The sequence below is a fragment of the Adiantum capillus-veneris genome, chromosome 17 (genome assembly GCF_014529385.1).
Source record: "Adiantum capillus-veneris isolate H3 chromosome 17, ASM1452938v2, whole genome shotgun sequence".
Classification (NCBI taxonomy): domain Eukaryota; kingdom Viridiplantae; phylum Streptophyta; class Polypodiopsida; order Polypodiales; family Pteridaceae; genus Adiantum; species Adiantum capillus-veneris.
The window spans coordinates 120,558,817-120,576,372 of record NC_140947.1 but is presented as its reverse complement, the minus strand read 5'-3'; the positions used below and the strand labels follow the sequence as shown (position 1 = coordinate 120,576,372).

Sequence of the window (17,556 nt, the reverse complement as noted above, 5' to 3'; positions counted from 1 at the left end):
GACATGAAAAGTGAAACCGATATGCCATTGTATGGTGGAACACATTTGTCTAGATTGAAGGCGCTCATGGTTCTTCTCAACATGCAAGCAAAGTTTGGATGGAGTGACACTAGCGTCACAACACTTTTCAGGTGATCTATTACAATGTGTCTACTTCAATAAAAAACTCTAAACGTATAATGTATCAAATTACTTACACAAGTGTTTTGCATTTTTTCTCTGTGTAGATTGCTCAAAGAGCACGTACTGCTGGCAGTTGATAATGTCATGCCAGATTCTAGAGAGGAAGCAAGAAAGATCTCGCAAAACTTCGGGGTGGATTACAATTCTATTCACGCTTGTCCTAATGACTGTATTCTTTTCAGAGGGGAATACGTAGACATGGAGAGTGTCTGAAATGTGATTCCAAGTGATATCGAGTGGATCTCCACGGGCAAAAAGTTCCACAAAAGGTGTTACGACACTTTCCTCTACTGCCTCGCATCAAGCATTTCTTTGAAAGCAAGTCCATGGCCGCTCTAGCATCATGGCACAAGGAGAATAGATTTTCCAAAGGTGTGCTACGGGTCCCTGCAGATTGCACGGCATGGAAGCATATAGAAGACAAATGGCCGGATTTTTCCAAGGAAGCTCGAAATTTACACCTCGACCTCACTATGGATGGTGTAAAATCCATTTGGTCAAAGTTCATCTTACAGTGTATGGCAAGTTGTCATTGTCAACTACAACATTCCCCCGTGGTTGAGTACCAAGAAGGGGCATCTATTTCTAAGCTTGATTGTGCCGAGGCAGTATAAAGTGAAGAATATGCATGTGTATCTTCGTCCACTATTGGAAGATCGACAACAATTGTGGATTGGCATAGAAGTAGTGGATATGATCCGACAGACGGGTCGACATAATGCTTTGATCAGAGGCATTCTGATATGGACCATGCATGACTATCCCAGACTAACAAAATGCTCAGGTGATATATACTCAAACTCAAACTTAAACACTATAAACCTTTTTTTTTCTCTTGCTTATCTATTGTCATGTGTATACATGCAAGGCTCCAGACAAGCAAATATAGAGCATGCGTCACATGTGGCCCTAGACTTAATGCACGTCGCGGTCTCACGCAAGAAGCAAATCTACGAAGGTCATCAAGTGCATCTTCTAGAGGATCATGAGTTACACGATGGTTTTTTGGGAAGAGAACCGCCAAGGATGTCTGCTCGAGCATGGTTAGAGCAGAAGGAGATGTGTGATGATGGTTTTGCCCCCAAGGATGAAGAGATTCTCTCTATGGTAAGAGTTACCATATTGGCTCAAACTTACGATCAATCACTTGCTCGATCCAATGCACATATTTAAGAATGTGGGTAATCTGCTATGGGACCATCTCATCGGCAAGAAAGATACTTTAAGAGCCAGAATTGACCTAAGAAGTACGCATCATATGGAGCAATATTGGCCGTAGACAGCACTCGATGGATCGATATAACTTCTTAAAGCACCATGGATTTTGACAAGAGGCCATGAACGCAAAGTAAAAGAGATCATTTGATTCGTGCGGACGCCCACTGGCGTAATGCACTCGCTCCGAACATGTTTCACTTAACAAGGGAAGCTTACTGGTTTGAAGTCACATGACTGGCATAAAATATGCCAGGTATGTTTGAAGTGAAATAGGTCATAGTAGAAATTGCGTAGCATGTCCGTGTGTGAACTTGAATACCATTGCCATACTTGTTTGAGGGTTGTTTATCCCCTAGCATCCGTACCACAATCTACAAACTCGCAAAGTTGGTGCAATGGATCTCCCCAAAGGAGATCCATGTAGGTTCCATACCATCCACCAAACTAAACGCTATGAAGGTTGTTTTCATGTTAGAGAAACACTTTCCTACTACCATGCTAACCATTCAAGTACATCTTCTTGTTCACGTAGTTGATGAGGTGGAAATAGCAGGCATAGTGCATTCCAAATGGATGTTCTTTTTAGAACGTTTCATGAAAGCGCTCAAGGGATATGTACGTCAGAAGGCACGTCCAGAGGGTAGCATGGCAGAGGGTTGGCTGGTATCAGAGTCCCGAGTTTAAGTTGGAGAGTGGCTAGACATATTTGATCGTGCCCAAGATGCACTTTGGTGCACCATAGATGAGTGCATATTTGGGATTGTGATATGCAATCTCGGGGTTGAAAAGAAAACGACGGAAGATCTAGAGTCTAAGATCAATCAATTTTGCATGCTTCACAATCTAGTGATCCAAAAGTGGATTTCATAGTACAAGGATGCAAAGCAAAAGCAACAAAGGGCACGAATCGAGTGGAGACGGGGAAGACAACCACATATGAATTATCCGGTGGGTCTTGAGAGCCTACCAACATTCATGAGCTTAAGATGGTTGCACAAACAATTAAAAATCACACAATAGTGCGGCGAATAGGTGATTGAGGAGGAGTGGGAGTACTCGCAGGGTTGTAGTCCCAAGGTATATTTGCAATGTACGTCTTGTGGCTTTCTAGATGTTTGGACGGCCACTCATAATCGTTGTTGGTTGTAGTATAAGTCATACACAACAGCATGGTGTAAAGTTCGACATTTTAGGGTGGAACGGATCAACAAAAAACGTTTTACACAAGATTGTGGAATCATGGCAAAATTTGAACAATCTAGTCAACGACGGTCCTCTGATGCAGATCCTGTGGTGGCAGAACTCACTTACTTTGCTATGCTACAAGAAATTTTGAGGATAGATTATAGAGGATTTTTTGTAGATTTGTTCGATGTGCAATGGTTCAAGATAAACATGGAGGGTCGCAACGCTATTGTGCGCAGAGGAGAGTCGGGTTTCCTTGAGGTGGACTCAACCAAAAAGTGGACCGATCTTCTAGACACTTTCATACTACCCGAGCATTGTGAACAAGGAAGTCTATAAATATTTAACGTCCAACTTTAGAGAACTGGTGGTCTGGAAGAATTCAAGTAAGTTATGCGGATCTTGCAGGTGGCATTCATCCTAAAAAATCTGCACCAAACTGGTGGTATGTCATAGAGGTAGCCCCTCGTAGTGCACGAACATATGAGGGCTACAATGTTCCAATCACCTTGGCATCAATGGAGGAGATCAGAGAGGATGCTGATTCGGAAGCCACTGAGGTGGTGCCAGATGAGCCTGGAGCTACTACTCTCTATGGGATACATGCGGAGGACCTACGAAATGAAACGGAGGACATCTGCCTAAACAGAGAGGTCTATATAGACATAGGGAGTTATGCTAAGTTATGCGAGGATGAGAGAGAGACCTCTTAAAGCCATAGACATTGTATCTGAGAAATTTTGCTCCTTTTTATAATATATATTGTATTCACGTGGAGTATGCCCATTCTTGTCTCTATGCTAAACTTGTGAAATTTAAATTGTGAATCAAATTATAACTTACTCAGATTTTCTTCTTTATTTCATCATTAAGATTTAATGTTCATTTATTTAATGCGGGTATGGATGATAATCAGTTTCTTTCTTCCTTGGACCCCGAGCAGAGGAGGTGGTACGAGGACCGCCATCGCTCTGGTACATATTCACGTCATTCCACTCCTTTAGAGTCTCCATCTGCTTCAAAACGATCAGGGCGCTCCTAGAGTTCGGTGTCGACTAGATGATCTACACACTCCTCTAGGCATCGACGCTCTAGTGATGGCGATGGTTGTTGTGGAGGAGCTGCCGCTGATGCCTGCACACCGCCTCATAGTCATCGAGGCTCCTTACCTTCCCCTTCTTTGCCTGCCTCCACACCAGCCACGGCGTCGCCCTCTACTACAATGTTTGCGCGACTATCGGCCGTTCTTGGCTACACACCACTCGATACTCCTCCGGGAGTCACCCCACTCGACACTCCTTGCTTCGGGGCCTAAACTCCAGTGGAGACATCTCTTGTCCGTACCCCTATAGAGATGCCACTTGAGACCCCTGTCGAGACACCCAGGTTCACGCGTCACAGATGAGAGGGCTTGTCATACTCAATCGACATCAACGACATCATCATTTTGGATGATGACGGCAAGAAGGTGATTTTGCACATGCACAACCTTTGCTCTCAGGTGTTTTGACACTACATAATAAACACCTGGAGTGAAGTGCCAAATGAATTAAACAATAGAGTCATCAGCATGCTGCATGACGAGTTTCTTGTGTCAAATCAGGATGAGCTCTTCAATGAAGACCTGATGAAGGTGCAGATGCGCGAGTACTGCAAGCACAAGCGCTCTGAAGTGAAAAAAGCAATAAAGCATGGGTGGAACATGCTAGATTGGCTAGCCAAAGAAGATTGGAAGAATGAAAAGCGAACAGGGCACGAGAATCTTGACAAGTGGAAGCAACAAAAGGAGGCAGTCAAAGCGCAAGTAGAGGCAGGGAGCTTGCACCGCTTGGGGAGCGGTGGATAGGCATTATTTGAGGCCGACTTTGTAAGTGTTTGTGCATTGCCCTTTAGGTTTGGTAGTTATGGGTATTTGTACTTTTAAATTCTAACATAACATATTCTTTGCATGTTTTGAACAGTGGTCGATGACTAGATGTGACCCCACACCGTACGAGCGCAAGTATGCGGGTAGAAAGGGCTTAAACGCCCTTATGAACATTCTGAGTTCTCGCTCTGATTTGGTTAGTATTTAACTTTACTCTCTTACATTTGTTGTATTTTAATAATAAGCTAAAAATTAGATTGTTTTGTAATTATATGTTTATACTTACAGAAAGTCTTATTGTTTTTTTTTATGGAATCTGACAGATACACCGCTTGGATACGATGAGACGTCAGATTAGTCGATGTCAATCTAGCCATAGCTAGATAGCACTAGTTTTCTTTTCTCATAGCATGTATAATGAGATGAGGTGTGTATGTCAATTTTGTAACTATTGGTCAACGATATATTTTCTCAATAATGACAATTGTGTTGTAACTATTACATTTTGGTCAAAGCTTAACAATCAAGTGATTTTGCCTATGATGTGTATAATTTTGTCAGCGTATTACTTTTGTCAATTCACTTTTGTCGAGATACTTTTGTCAGTTTTGCCTCTTTATTCTAGAAACTTTATGTTCAATATGGTAGATGGGGTGGCAGGGCAATGAATGGCTTGCCACCAGAAAAAATATATTCTCAGGCATCACTATATGCGTCTCTATTTTTGGTCCTGCAGCATATCTATATGCGTAACTAAATTGGGAATGCGTATAGCAACGTTCTCTTTGTGACGCTTATAGTGACTTCGGGGGAAAAAGATATCTCCGTGTATTTTTGTCGCTACAGCTGTCACAAGTGTGAAGAACCTCTTGTAGTGAATATTTTGTCTGTATTTGCACTTGCTAGACTTGGTCTTGTAGTTAAATTTGTGGATGACAGATGTACAATACATTATCTCAGTTTTGGTGATGAAATTGTTGCATCTAGCATTTTAAGTCGTGGGCTATATAAGCTCACTTTGTATGAAAGTGTGGTCAAAATTTTGCAAATGTAGTTGTGGATTCTAAGGCTATTTCAGATGCAAAACTTTGGCATGCATGTTTTGGGCATCTAAATTTTGTCAGTTTGCCGCGTTTGCAAAAATCTGATATAGTGCTTCTTTGCTTCCTCTTGAAGCACCTGTCAAACATGCTTGTGAAGGCTGTATTTTGGGTACGATGCAGCGTTCAAAGTTTCCAAAGGATGGTTTAGTTAGAGCCACATGTGCAGGTTGCAGCTTGCACATAGTGATGTTTGTGAGACCATGCAAACTCCGTCCTCGGGCAATTACCTTTACTTTGTGACTTTCATTGATAATTACTCCAGGCATGCATGGGTGTATCTGCTTAAAGAAAAGTCCGAAGTGTTTATGTGCTTCAAACAATTTTTGGCTATGGCTGAAAATGTTTCAAAATGTACTATGGGCACCCTCCGTTCCAATCGAGGGGGGAGTATATGTCTCATGAATTTAATGCATTTTTGGCTAGTCATGTCATAAAACACCAATGTACAATTTTATATACAGCTCAACAAAATGGTGTTGTTGAGATGAAAAATAGATCTCTTACGAATATGGCACGATGTATGGTCAAAAGTCAAGCTTTGCCGCGTTTGTTTTGGCTTGAGGCCATCATGTGTGCCACTTATGTACTTAGCAGGTGTCCTACAAAAGCTTTGCAGTCTATGACTCCTTATGAAGCATGTCATGATAAAAAGCCTTCTATTGAGCACATGTATGTTTTTGGATGTTTGGAATATGCTTTGGTGCCACAAACGCAACACAAAAAATTGGATGATAAGACTGCCAAACGTATTTTTGTTGGTTATAGTGATGAAAGCAAATGTTACAGGTTGTATCATCTGCAAACAAAGTGCATCTTGGTTTCACGGGATGTTGTGTTTGTGGAAGATTATGTTTAGCCCTTGCTATCATGTACTAGAGACAATAATGTAAGCTCACGGGACATTTATGACACTTTTTTTCCTCTTTTCATTGGTGGAAGTTTGACTATAAATTCCAATGAGGCAAATGTACAACTTATGGAGGCTCTGAAAATGTTACAGATCAGTCTATTACCGATGCAAATGTACATGATGTACTTGATGTTATGAGCGCGTATAGAGCTAGAAGAGAGCAAGAGGAGGCGCTCACAATGTACAAGAACTTGGACTTGATGATAAGATTAATATTGATTATAAAACTTAATACTTATTTAAGAGAGCTAGATACAAGACTTGGATTACATGACGTGAGTACAAGACAAGGCTTGATTGCAAGGACAAGACTTGAACATAAGAACTAGAAGAGGGATTTCCTCATAGGAGCCTCACAACTGGTGTTGGCAAGACTGAGGGGCTTGTGGCCCAAGACCCCTATTTATACTAGTGCTTGAGGAGGTTACTTGAAGAGGTTAGGACTTTCTAGGTTCTTCTTGAGGAGGTTGGAATCTTCTAGAACCTTCTTGATCCTTCTAGTTCTTCTAGAACCTTCTGGATCCTTCTTCAACTTTCTAGAGCTTTTTAGAAACTTTTAGATTCTTTTGGAATCTTCTCCAAGCTTCTAGAAACTTCTTGATCCTTCTAGATCTTTCTAGATCCTTCTAGAACCTTTTAGATCCTTCTTCAACTTTCTTGAGCTTTCCAGAAACTTCTAGATTCTTCCGAAATCTTCTCCATGTTTCTAGAAACTTCTAGAATCTTCTAGATCCTTCTAGATTCTTCTAGAGCCTTCTAGCGATGATGTAGGCGATGATGCAGGCAGCGATTGACTCTCAAGCATCCATGACATTACCCCCTCCTTTAGCGACGAGTTCCACGAGGAGCTGTGGTGTTCCTTGAGTTGGGCTTCCATGGATGGTGTTGATGGAACTCTTGGACTTTGGGAGATGCATGTTGTAGATTCTGTGCTGGTTCCCAGGTTCGTTCACTAACATCATAGCCTTTCCAATGCACCAAGTACTATAACCTGCCATGCAAAACTTGAGAATCTAGGACTTTCTCGACCTCATATTCGTCATGTCCTTGAATCTCAACCGGAGGAGGTGGTTGTAGGGATCTTCTTGGGATCTTAGATGTGTGACAAGGTTCTAGGACTGAGACATGAAAGACCGGATGGATTTTCATGGATGAGGGCAATCGGAGTCGATACATGACTGGATTGACTTGACATATAATTTTAAACGGGCCAAGTCTTCGATAATCAAGCGTTTGACAGGGACGAGATGAACGCAGATCACGTCGGAGGAGCCACACTTTATCCCCTTCTTTGTATTTTGGATGTTGCATGCAATGGAGATCTGCATTTTCCTTATACTTGGATTGAGCTTCTTTGATATGAATCGCAAGTTCTTTGTGAATTGCAGATAATTATTGTGTAAGATGAATAGCAGCTGGATTCTTGACTTGATAGTGTCTGTGGATATCCTGTTTGGGATGTTGACCATAATTAGCAAAGAATGGAGTGTGACGGGTGGAGGCATGGAAACTATTATTATAGGACAATTCTGCTAGCGATAGGAGCTCGACCCAATTATCCTGGTGATAATTGATAGTACAACGGAGATACTGTTCCAAAACTTGATTTACTCTCTCTGTTTGTCCATCACTTTGTGGGTGATTGGATGAGGAGAGGTTGATTTGTACTCCGAGTAGCTTGAATAAGCTTTTCCAAAAGCTAGAGATAATTGTGGGCCTCGATCAGAAACTATGTCATCCGGTAATCCGTGATAACGATAGATATGCTGTAGAAAGAGTTTGGTCGTACCTTTGCTGGTGATGGTTTTAGTGGTTGGAATGAAGTGTGCCATTCCAACCATTTTTGTAAACCGATCCACGACTACTAAAATGGAGTCAAATCCTTGTGACAAGGGTAGCTCTACAATGAAATCCATGGAGATGGATGACCATGGTTTGGTTGGAATGGGCAAGGGATGGAGTAACCCATGAGGACAATGACGAGGGGCCTTTGATCTATTGCAAGTGTCACAAGTGCCTACATACTCCTTGACAAGCTTCCACATTTGAGGCCACCAAAAGTCACAGGAGAGAAGCTCAATTGTCTTATTGACCCCAAAATGCCCTGCTGCTGTTGATGGAAGATCATGCTGTTTTGCTAAAGTACTTCCAAGCGTGTTGGTCCTGGCGGAATATAGAGAAGACCCTTATAGTAAATTAGTCCATCAATTTCTTGAAAGTCCTCATTAACCTCTTGTCCTTGTAGTTGTTTGTCTAATATTCTGAGCAAGTGGGTCTTTGGCAATTTGCGTTTTCACCTTAGAAAGAAAAGTAGAATCTTCAAGAGCTTGGCTCATGGTGGTGTTTAGCTTAAGCTGCTCAGGTTTCAAAATCACTGACTCTTGTTGATCAAATGCTGCATCGCCTTCTCTAGGTGCAAGGTAGGATCTTCTTGATAAGGCATCTGGCTTAGCTTGTTGACGGCCAGGTCTATAAGAGATAAGAAAATCAAACCTTGATAGGATACCACTCCACCTGGCTTGGCAATGATTTAAGAAGCGGGATGTCATGAAGTATTCCAAATTCTTGTGATCTATATAGACAGTGATCTTATGAGGAGCTCCTTCAAGTAGGTGACGCCAAGTGTCAAAGGAGTCGATGATTGCTAAGAGCTCTTTGTCATGGATTTCATAATTGATTTCTGCACAACTGATAACTTGCTTGAATGAAAATCCACTGGATGTACTTGACCATCCTCTCCTACTTGGGATAGAATAGCGCCAAGGGCAAAATCTAAAGCGTGTGTTTCTAGGATGAAAGGCTTTGTAGGATCTGCATGAATTAGAATGGGTGCGGTCATGAAAGCTTGCTTGAGAGTCTGAAATGCTTTCGCGGCCTCTGAGTCCCAGACAAACTTATTATGGCCTGTCAACCTTGTGAGTGTTGTAACCACCTTGGAGTATCCCCGTATAAAGATACGATCAAAATTTGCAAATCCAAGGAAACATTGAACATCTCTTACCAAGGTGGGTGTCTCCCAATCAAGGATGGTTTGAACCTTCTTTGGATCTATGGAGATTCCCTTTTCAGAGATTACATAACCAAGAAATTCCACCTTAGATTGATGAAAATAACACTTCTCCAACTTTGCATATAACCCTGATGCACGAAGCTTTTCAAGCACTAATCATACATGGTGCTCATGCTCTTCTTGGTCCTTGGAAAATATCAAGATATCATCCAAATATATTACCACAAAATAATCCAAATACTCCCGAAAGATATCGTTCATTAAATGTTGAAAAACAGCTGGGACATTTGTGAGACCAAATGGCATGACGGTATATTCAAAGTGGCCATACCTTGTCGGAAAGGTTGTTTTCCATTCATCACCTTCTTTGATTCTGACTAGATTGTAAGCACCAAGAAGATCTATTTTTGTAAATATTATTGCCTTGCCAAGGCGCTCAAGAAGCCCTGAGATCAAGGGAAGGGGATAGTGATTCTTGACGGTGATCTTGTTTAGGCCCCTATAATCCACGCACATCCGGAGAGTTCCGTCCTTCTTTTTTACAAAGAGTATTGGAGCTCCTGCTGGGGACTTTGAATGCTGTATGAACCCCTTAGCAAGATTCTCATCAATATCTTTCCATAGTTCTACCAATTCATCTTGAGATAGCTTGTATATTGGGCCAAAAGGGGGTTGGGTTCCCTCCTAAAGCTCTATCGCACAATCATAGGGTCGATGCTCCGGTAAGAGGTCTGAATTCTTCTTCTCAAAAACATCATTGTAATCTTGATATTGACGTGGCAATGCCTCCATGATTTTTGTTGTTGACATGTCGGTTGGTGTTACAAATATCAGGAAAGTTGGATACTTTTTTGGTTGCACACATGAAGACTTTGGCTCCAAGATATATAGGCCTATTATGCCTTCCCTTCTTCTTTTGGACCTTTCGTGGTTCAATTCTCTGAGCCCTCCAATCGATGTCAGGATTATGTAATTCAAGCCACGGTAGCCCAATAACAATTGGACTGCTTGGGCTTTGTATAATATTGAACGCTATTCTTGAAACATGCTCCTACAATGTTACTTCTATGGGGCGAGTTTCATACCTGACATCCCCTGAAGCAAGGGGACGACCACCAATGACTTCTACAGTTGCTGGATTAGACTTCTCCACAAGTGGTATGCCTTGTTCTTTTGCAAATTCTTTATCCATGAAGCACGCCGTTGCGCCTGAATCTAGTAATGCTTCACAATCCATGTGCCTACCCAGCATATGGATCTTGACTGGTAGTATAAAACTTGAAGTGGAATCAGCGGGAAGAAAGAGACCTTTTTTTGCTTGTCTTTTGTCCAATCGGTCGGTCTCTATTGGGGTTGGACGTCCATGTTTTCCGAACACGTTGAGGCCATTGCACCATGAACTTTCATCCTTCTCTTCCTTGAACACTATTGAACCATGTGCCCCTGCTCTCCACAATGCATACATAAGCCATTAATGTGTCGCCTTTGCTTCTCCTGGGTTGAGAGAGGTTGAAACCATGCTGAATCAATTTGCATGGGCTCAATGCTTGATTCATGGCCCTGTTGAGGTGTGTAGCCATTATGTGTCACTTTTGTTTGGGGTCGCAATGGTGCCCCAAGACGCCTCTCTTGTCTCCTCTCAAATAGTCGATTATCACATTCTATTGCTTGAGAGATGAACTCGCTTAGTGTGTGAACCTTTGGCATAGTCAATAAGAGATATTTTATGTCATCGTTTAATCCCCACCGAAATTGGCTAATGAAATATTTCTCATGCCAAGTCAGATCACAAGTGAGCTGTTGAAATTCTGATGCATAGACGGATGCAGGTCTCGATCCTTGGCGGAGATTTCTAAGTTTGGTTTCAGCAACCCTTGCTCTATCAGTATCCCCAAAGGTTGCAGAGAACTCCCGCACAAAAGCTTCAAAGTCATGAAGAAGAGGAGATTCTTTTTCAAGTAAGGGAGCAAACCAAGAGAGAGCCGTACCCGAGAGGAGGGTCCCAATAAGGCCTACTTGAGAGGCATCATCTGGATAACGTTCTCGTTGCATTTGAATGAAGAGGCGCACTTGTTGAAGAAAACCTCTAAACTTTGATCTAGTCCCATCACAATTTTCAGGCATGCTGACCTTCGGCTCCTTCTTGTGTTGTTGAGAATAGCTAGATCTTGCAGCTTGTGCTTGATGTGTGCTTGTCTCTTGAAGCTCTTGAATTTGACGTTGAAGATTTTATAACGCCGGTCCCAAGATTAGGGGTTGCCCTGCTTGAAGTTGAGCGTTACTCTCACGAAGTTCTTGTAACTAAGCTTGGATGCTTTGCAATGCGTTGATGACACCTTCCATCGTCGGCTCCATGATGGCTTGAGAAGATTAAGAGGTGGTAGTCTTTCCAAACTGTTATGAGCACGTAAAGAGCTAGAAGAGAGCAAGAGGAGGTGCTCACAATGTACAAGAACTTGGACTTGATGATAAGCTTAATATTGATTATAAGACTTAATACTTATTTAAGAGAGCTAGATACAAGACTTGGATTACATGACGTGAGTACAAGAAAAGGCTTGATTGCAAGGACAAGACTTGAACATAAGAACTAGAAGAGGGATTTCCTCATAGGAGCCTCACAACTGGTGTTGGCAAGACTGAGGGGCTTGTGGCCCAAGACCCCTATTTGTACTAGTACTTGAGGAGGCTACTTGAGGAGGTTAGGACTTTCTAGGTTCTTCTTGAGGAGGTTGGAATCTTCTAGAACCTTCTTGATCCTTCTAGTTCTTCTAGAACCTTCTGGATCCTTCTTCAACTTTCTAGAGCTTTCCAGAAACTTCTAGATTCTTTCGAAATCTTCTCCAAGCTTCAAGAAACTTTTAGATCCTTCTAGATCCTTCTTCAACTTTCTAGAGATTTCTAGAAACTTCTAGATTCTTTCGAAATCTTCTCCATGTTTCTAGAATCTTCTAGATCCTTCTAGATTCTTCTAGAGCCTTCTAGTGATGATGTAGGGATGTAGTCGATGACATAGGCGATGATGCAGGCAACGACTGACTCTCAAGCATCAATGACACTTGATGAGGAAAGGGTTGAGAAATGAGCAAGCTAGAGGTATGCCTAAATGGATGGTGCATACTTTGCGTGATAGGATGCACCTTTATCTAGTCGTACTCGTTCAGGTTCTCACCATGCATCTTATGCATCACATTGTTATGCTTTGGTTGTATCTAGTTTATGTGATGTTGAGGAACCTCTGTCTTTTGATGAAGCACAAAATTCAAAAAATTGGATGGCTACCATGCAATTAGAATATGATGCACTTATAGAAAATGACACATGGACGTTATGTGATTTGCCTCCTTGCAGAAAGGCCATTGGTATAAAGTGGGTTTACAAGTTGAAACGCAAGCTGGTTGGTGAGATTGATGGCTATAAGGCTCGACTTGTTGCAAAGGGTTATGCACAACAAAAAGGCATAGATTATGAAGAGAGTTTTGCTCCCACTTGTCGTATGACTACTGTGTGTTTTCTATGTGCATTGGCAGCTCATTTTGGTTGGGATGTACATCAGTCAGACATTGTTACTGCTTTCTTGAATGGTGACATATTTGAGGAAGTTTATGTAACGCAACCTCACAATTTTGTCAAGAAAGGAAAGGAGGATAAAATGTGCAGATGTAAGAAAGATTTGTATGGGTTGAAGCAATCTCCTCGTGTTTGGTATGAGAAAGCTGATACTCATTTGGTCAAACGAGGCTTTTGTAACAGTCCAACAGAAAGCACATTGTATGTAAAGCATGAGGGTGATGTACTTGTCATTGTGGTTCTCTATGTGGACGATTTGCTAATCACTAGACCATGAGAGACATATTGCTGAATTTAAGGCTGATTAGAATGCTACTTCCAAGATACAAGATTTGGGGCTGTTGCATCATTACTTGGATATATAGTTTAAGCACTGTGATGGTGGTATTGCCTTTTGTCAGACAAGTTACATAGAGACATTACTTGGGTATACAGTTTAAGAAATGTGATGGTGGTATTGCCTTGTGTCAGACAAGTTACATGGAGACATTGCTATGTAAGTTTGGACTTGAGGATTGGAAACATATTGCCACTCCCATGGAAATAGGTTTGAAATTGAGTCTTCATGATGCTAGTGATCCTGTCGATGTCACTCGTTACCAAATTGTTGTTGGCTATCTTATTTATGTATGTAACACGAGGCCGGATATTCAATTTGCTGTCTCACAGGTCAGCAGATTCATGCATAGCCCAGGGTCTAAGCATTGGCAGGCTGTCAAGAGGATTTTTTTCTACTTGAGTGGCACATTACATCTTTGTTTTTTTTATCCCAAGGGGGAATCATTGCCGCCAGACTTACATGCTTTTTCGGACTCGGATTGCGCTAGTTGTTTTGACACGCGAATGTCCTCAAGTGGTTTTTGTTTCATGCTTGGAAGTTCATGTATCTCATGGTTGAGCAAGAAGAAACCTAATGTGGCTACTTCTAGTTGTGAGGTTGAGTACATGGTAGTCTTCTCACAGCTACCGTTGAGTGTGTATGGCTCAGACGCTTTATGACTGATTTGGGTGTTGGGCAGGACACTGCCAACACTATCTACACTTACAGTCAAAGCGCATTGGCAGTTGCAAGGAACCCAATTTTTCATGCTCGCACAAAGCACATTGAGGTGCATTACCACTATGTCAGGGAGAGGTTCTCAACAGGAGAGACCAGCTTGGATTATGTGCCAACACAGGACATCCTTGCAGATCTTTTCACAAAGGCATTGTCTCATGAGAAGTTCGAAGCTTTCCGTAAAGCTTTGGGCTTACTCTCGTTTATGGATTGATCATGTCCTCACAGGGCATGGCACTTCCCCATACTCTATGTGTCAGTTCTCGTTTATCACATCAATCTCAGGGGGGATTTGTTACCATATACATGTGGTAGTGATGTGTGTGAACACACTTAGGACAGTTGGGGAATTTTTTCCCTCACTAGGAGGTTTTTTCCCCCGTGCATTGTATATATGCCCATCACCCTAGAGCTAACTTATCTTTTCACCGCACACTAGGTAATACACTCTCTGTTGTGTGCCTTGAGCTTCCTTTGTCATCTCCAAGTTGTGTGCGTTATTCCTTTAAAGAAATAGGAAAGATAGATAGATAGATAGATAGATCGATAGAGAGAGAGAGAGAGAGAGAGAGAGAGAGAGAGAGAGAGAGAGAGAGAGAGAGAGAGAGAGAGAGAGAGCATGCCAGGCTGAGGCAGTTTCCTTAACCTACTATGATGTGTGCCCCCTGTGGATGCTTTTGTAAACAATGATTGAGGGGAACGAATTCCACCATACTGGCATGCCATGTTGGCTACACAAAAAAAGAAAGTAGAAGCCCTTGGCTACAAGGACGACCTCAAGAGTTAAAGTCGATACTAGAAGTGCCTTGCACAATCTGTACCGGGCATGGATACATCACAGTTTGCTGTTGTCATACGTAAAATGTGAGCTTAAATTTTTACTTTGCCAAATCCCACAATTGTGTTCCAATGCCCTTGATCTCGAGTCAATGGGTAGTATCTTGGCACGGGTTAGAAGCCTTGCTTCTCATGAATGATGTCAAAGCACTTTGCTTTGTACGACAGGCAATCCTTGCCAACTTAAAGGTTGCAATGTAGAAAAACAAGAAAACTTGAAATTGTATAACCTGGTTGCTCTGTTATGGCTAGTTTTCTTGAGTTTTTGAATTAAAAACCCGCTTGAATCTAGCTTATAGCCATATTTGCTGCTAAAGTAAGAGTTGGTGTATGATATGCCTTCTTGGCACCGAATGAACTAACATGTAAACACCTTGCAAAGTTTCCCCATGTTCTTATGCTCGTAGCATATTCCCAACTTTGAAAGCCTCGATGCAAGATGCCTAAATTGAATCCTTGCTTCACATACTTTTGTGCTCATAGCCATCAGATATGTATGTCAACATATATATGTCATGGTAAAATATAATCAACCTTGTCGAGTAGTTACCGCCAATTGACCTTGTCAAGTTCTACACCTTGTTTCAATCATAAAAGGAGATCAAGATGCCCAACATGGAAAGGAATATCTCACAAAATCTAACTATCCATTGCATCTAACTGTCAAATCATTCTTGAATGAAGCAACATTTGCTTGCCAAGCAAAAAGCTGGAATCAATGCCCATGGCTTTGGAATCCATATTATGTTTCTCTATACTCACCTTGATGGGTTTGTAGGCCCCTTGATCTAAGAAGGCCCTTGCACAAACCTTGCTTGAAGAAATTAAAAATGCCAACCTTATGGCCATTTTGTTGTTGATATACTTGACAAGATGTCAAGCATAACTGCTAGTTGTCCCACCCTTTCAACTTTGTGTGGGTATAGAGCCATTTCCTGTCTTACGCTTATACCAAACTGGTGACAATATTGAAACACGTCAAAGAAGTAATCTCAATATGATGATGCTTACTGGTCGATGGAAACCACCGTAGTGAGAACTTTGTTGCAAACCAATTCCCTCAAAGAGCATGGCTTTGCATGGCCATGTCATGAGCTTTTGTGTTGATAGATGGGCATTAGAAGTAGTTGTTGCTGCCCCTTGCTTTTGGAGTAACTCCCTTTCGTGGTAGCATACCATCCCAAATGTGCAAGACGATGCCATGCAACTAATAACTTGTTATCGACATACCTTGCCGAGTTTATTTTCGAAATTGTTGCCGGTTTGTGGCAAGAATTCCACCCGATAACGTTCCACACCGTCTTCGAGTCCAACCCCAATGTCTTACATCCTTATCTTGCTTGGTGAATTCATTCTTATGACCATCTTTACCACCAATAGTGCGTCAATGCCTTGGCGAATTTGTTGAGAGAACTTCGCACTACATTGTGGTGGAAATCTTTCTGCGTGAATTCAAGAACTACATGGGGTGGTTCGCCATGGCCCTTCCTTTGTTGCAACCCATGGTGGGAATCTAAGCATGGCAATAATCCTTGGCCAAAATCCTAAAGTAGGGCTCCCAATGTGAATCAAGAGCTCCAAAACGCAGCTATGGTGGCAAAGCGATGATGCACTGGGAAATAAATGGAGCCACAACAGTCTGCAGTGCGCAAATCCATGCGCTCCAAAAACGAAAGACGGCCCAAAGGATGATGCGAACTCGCAGAGAGAGAGAGAGAGAGAGAGAGAGAGAGAGAGAGAGAGAGAGAGAGAGAGCCCGGTTTGGTGTAGGTCGACCCTTGCTTCGTCGTGTGTGTAAGGGGAGGTACCCGTGATCTGTCCTCTGTCGGCCCTTCCTTGCAAGGGACTACTCCCAAAACCTCGTCCTCTATCGACCTGCCTCGTCACTTTCATGAGAGAGATCAACCGAATTTACCTCTTGAAAATGCCTTAGCCTTCATGAGAGAGAGAGAGAGAGAGAGAGAGAGAGAGAGAGAGAGAGAGAGAGAGAGAGAGAGAGAGAGCATAACCATGCAGGGGTAGGGCACCTTTCTCCCCTCGGGGTGTTCACTATGTGTAAAACTACCATATCACGTGAGTTCAAGACATGTTTGTAAAACCCCTTATCTGTGAATTTTGTTAAGAATATAATGTACCCTTTTCTTTTAAAATCTGTAAGTCTTTTTCAAATTTGAAAAAAATAATGCCCTTCTGTGTATATATTTATGTAAGTTTCAAGAACTTTAAATACCCTTCTGTTGAACTCACGTGATAGGTTACATTTTTATTAGGTGACCTACCCGAGTTTCTCCCTCCTCCATAGCTCCCCTCTCCCTTGAGCTCTAATACCAATCTAAAACCAGAGGGGACTGGACCATGCAACTCTCCACCCAACCATGCATATATAGGCTCAAAGCCATCTAAATATAGCGCCCCTTGATCCCATGTCCGTCCTGGTCCTTGGCTTGACAATAAAATAGTAGGTATTATCAATTTATTAGAACAACATCCTTGTCCTTATCAACCCTTGAGACAATACCTAAAGGTACTTAAAGACGTTGTACACTATATGTAAAAAGTGAACTCTACAATACAACTTGGTAAATACAAATGGGAGCAACTTCATGGGGTGTATCT

General features: G+C 42.0%; 1 pseudogene; it reads right to left on the bottom strand.

Annotated features, from left to right (window-relative positions):
* Positions 1-7,291: 7,291 nt before the first annotated feature.
* LOC147437986 (uncharacterized) lies at positions 7,292-7,858 on the bottom strand (annotated as a pseudogene).
* Between the last annotated feature and the right edge of the window lie 9,698 nt (positions 7,859-17,556).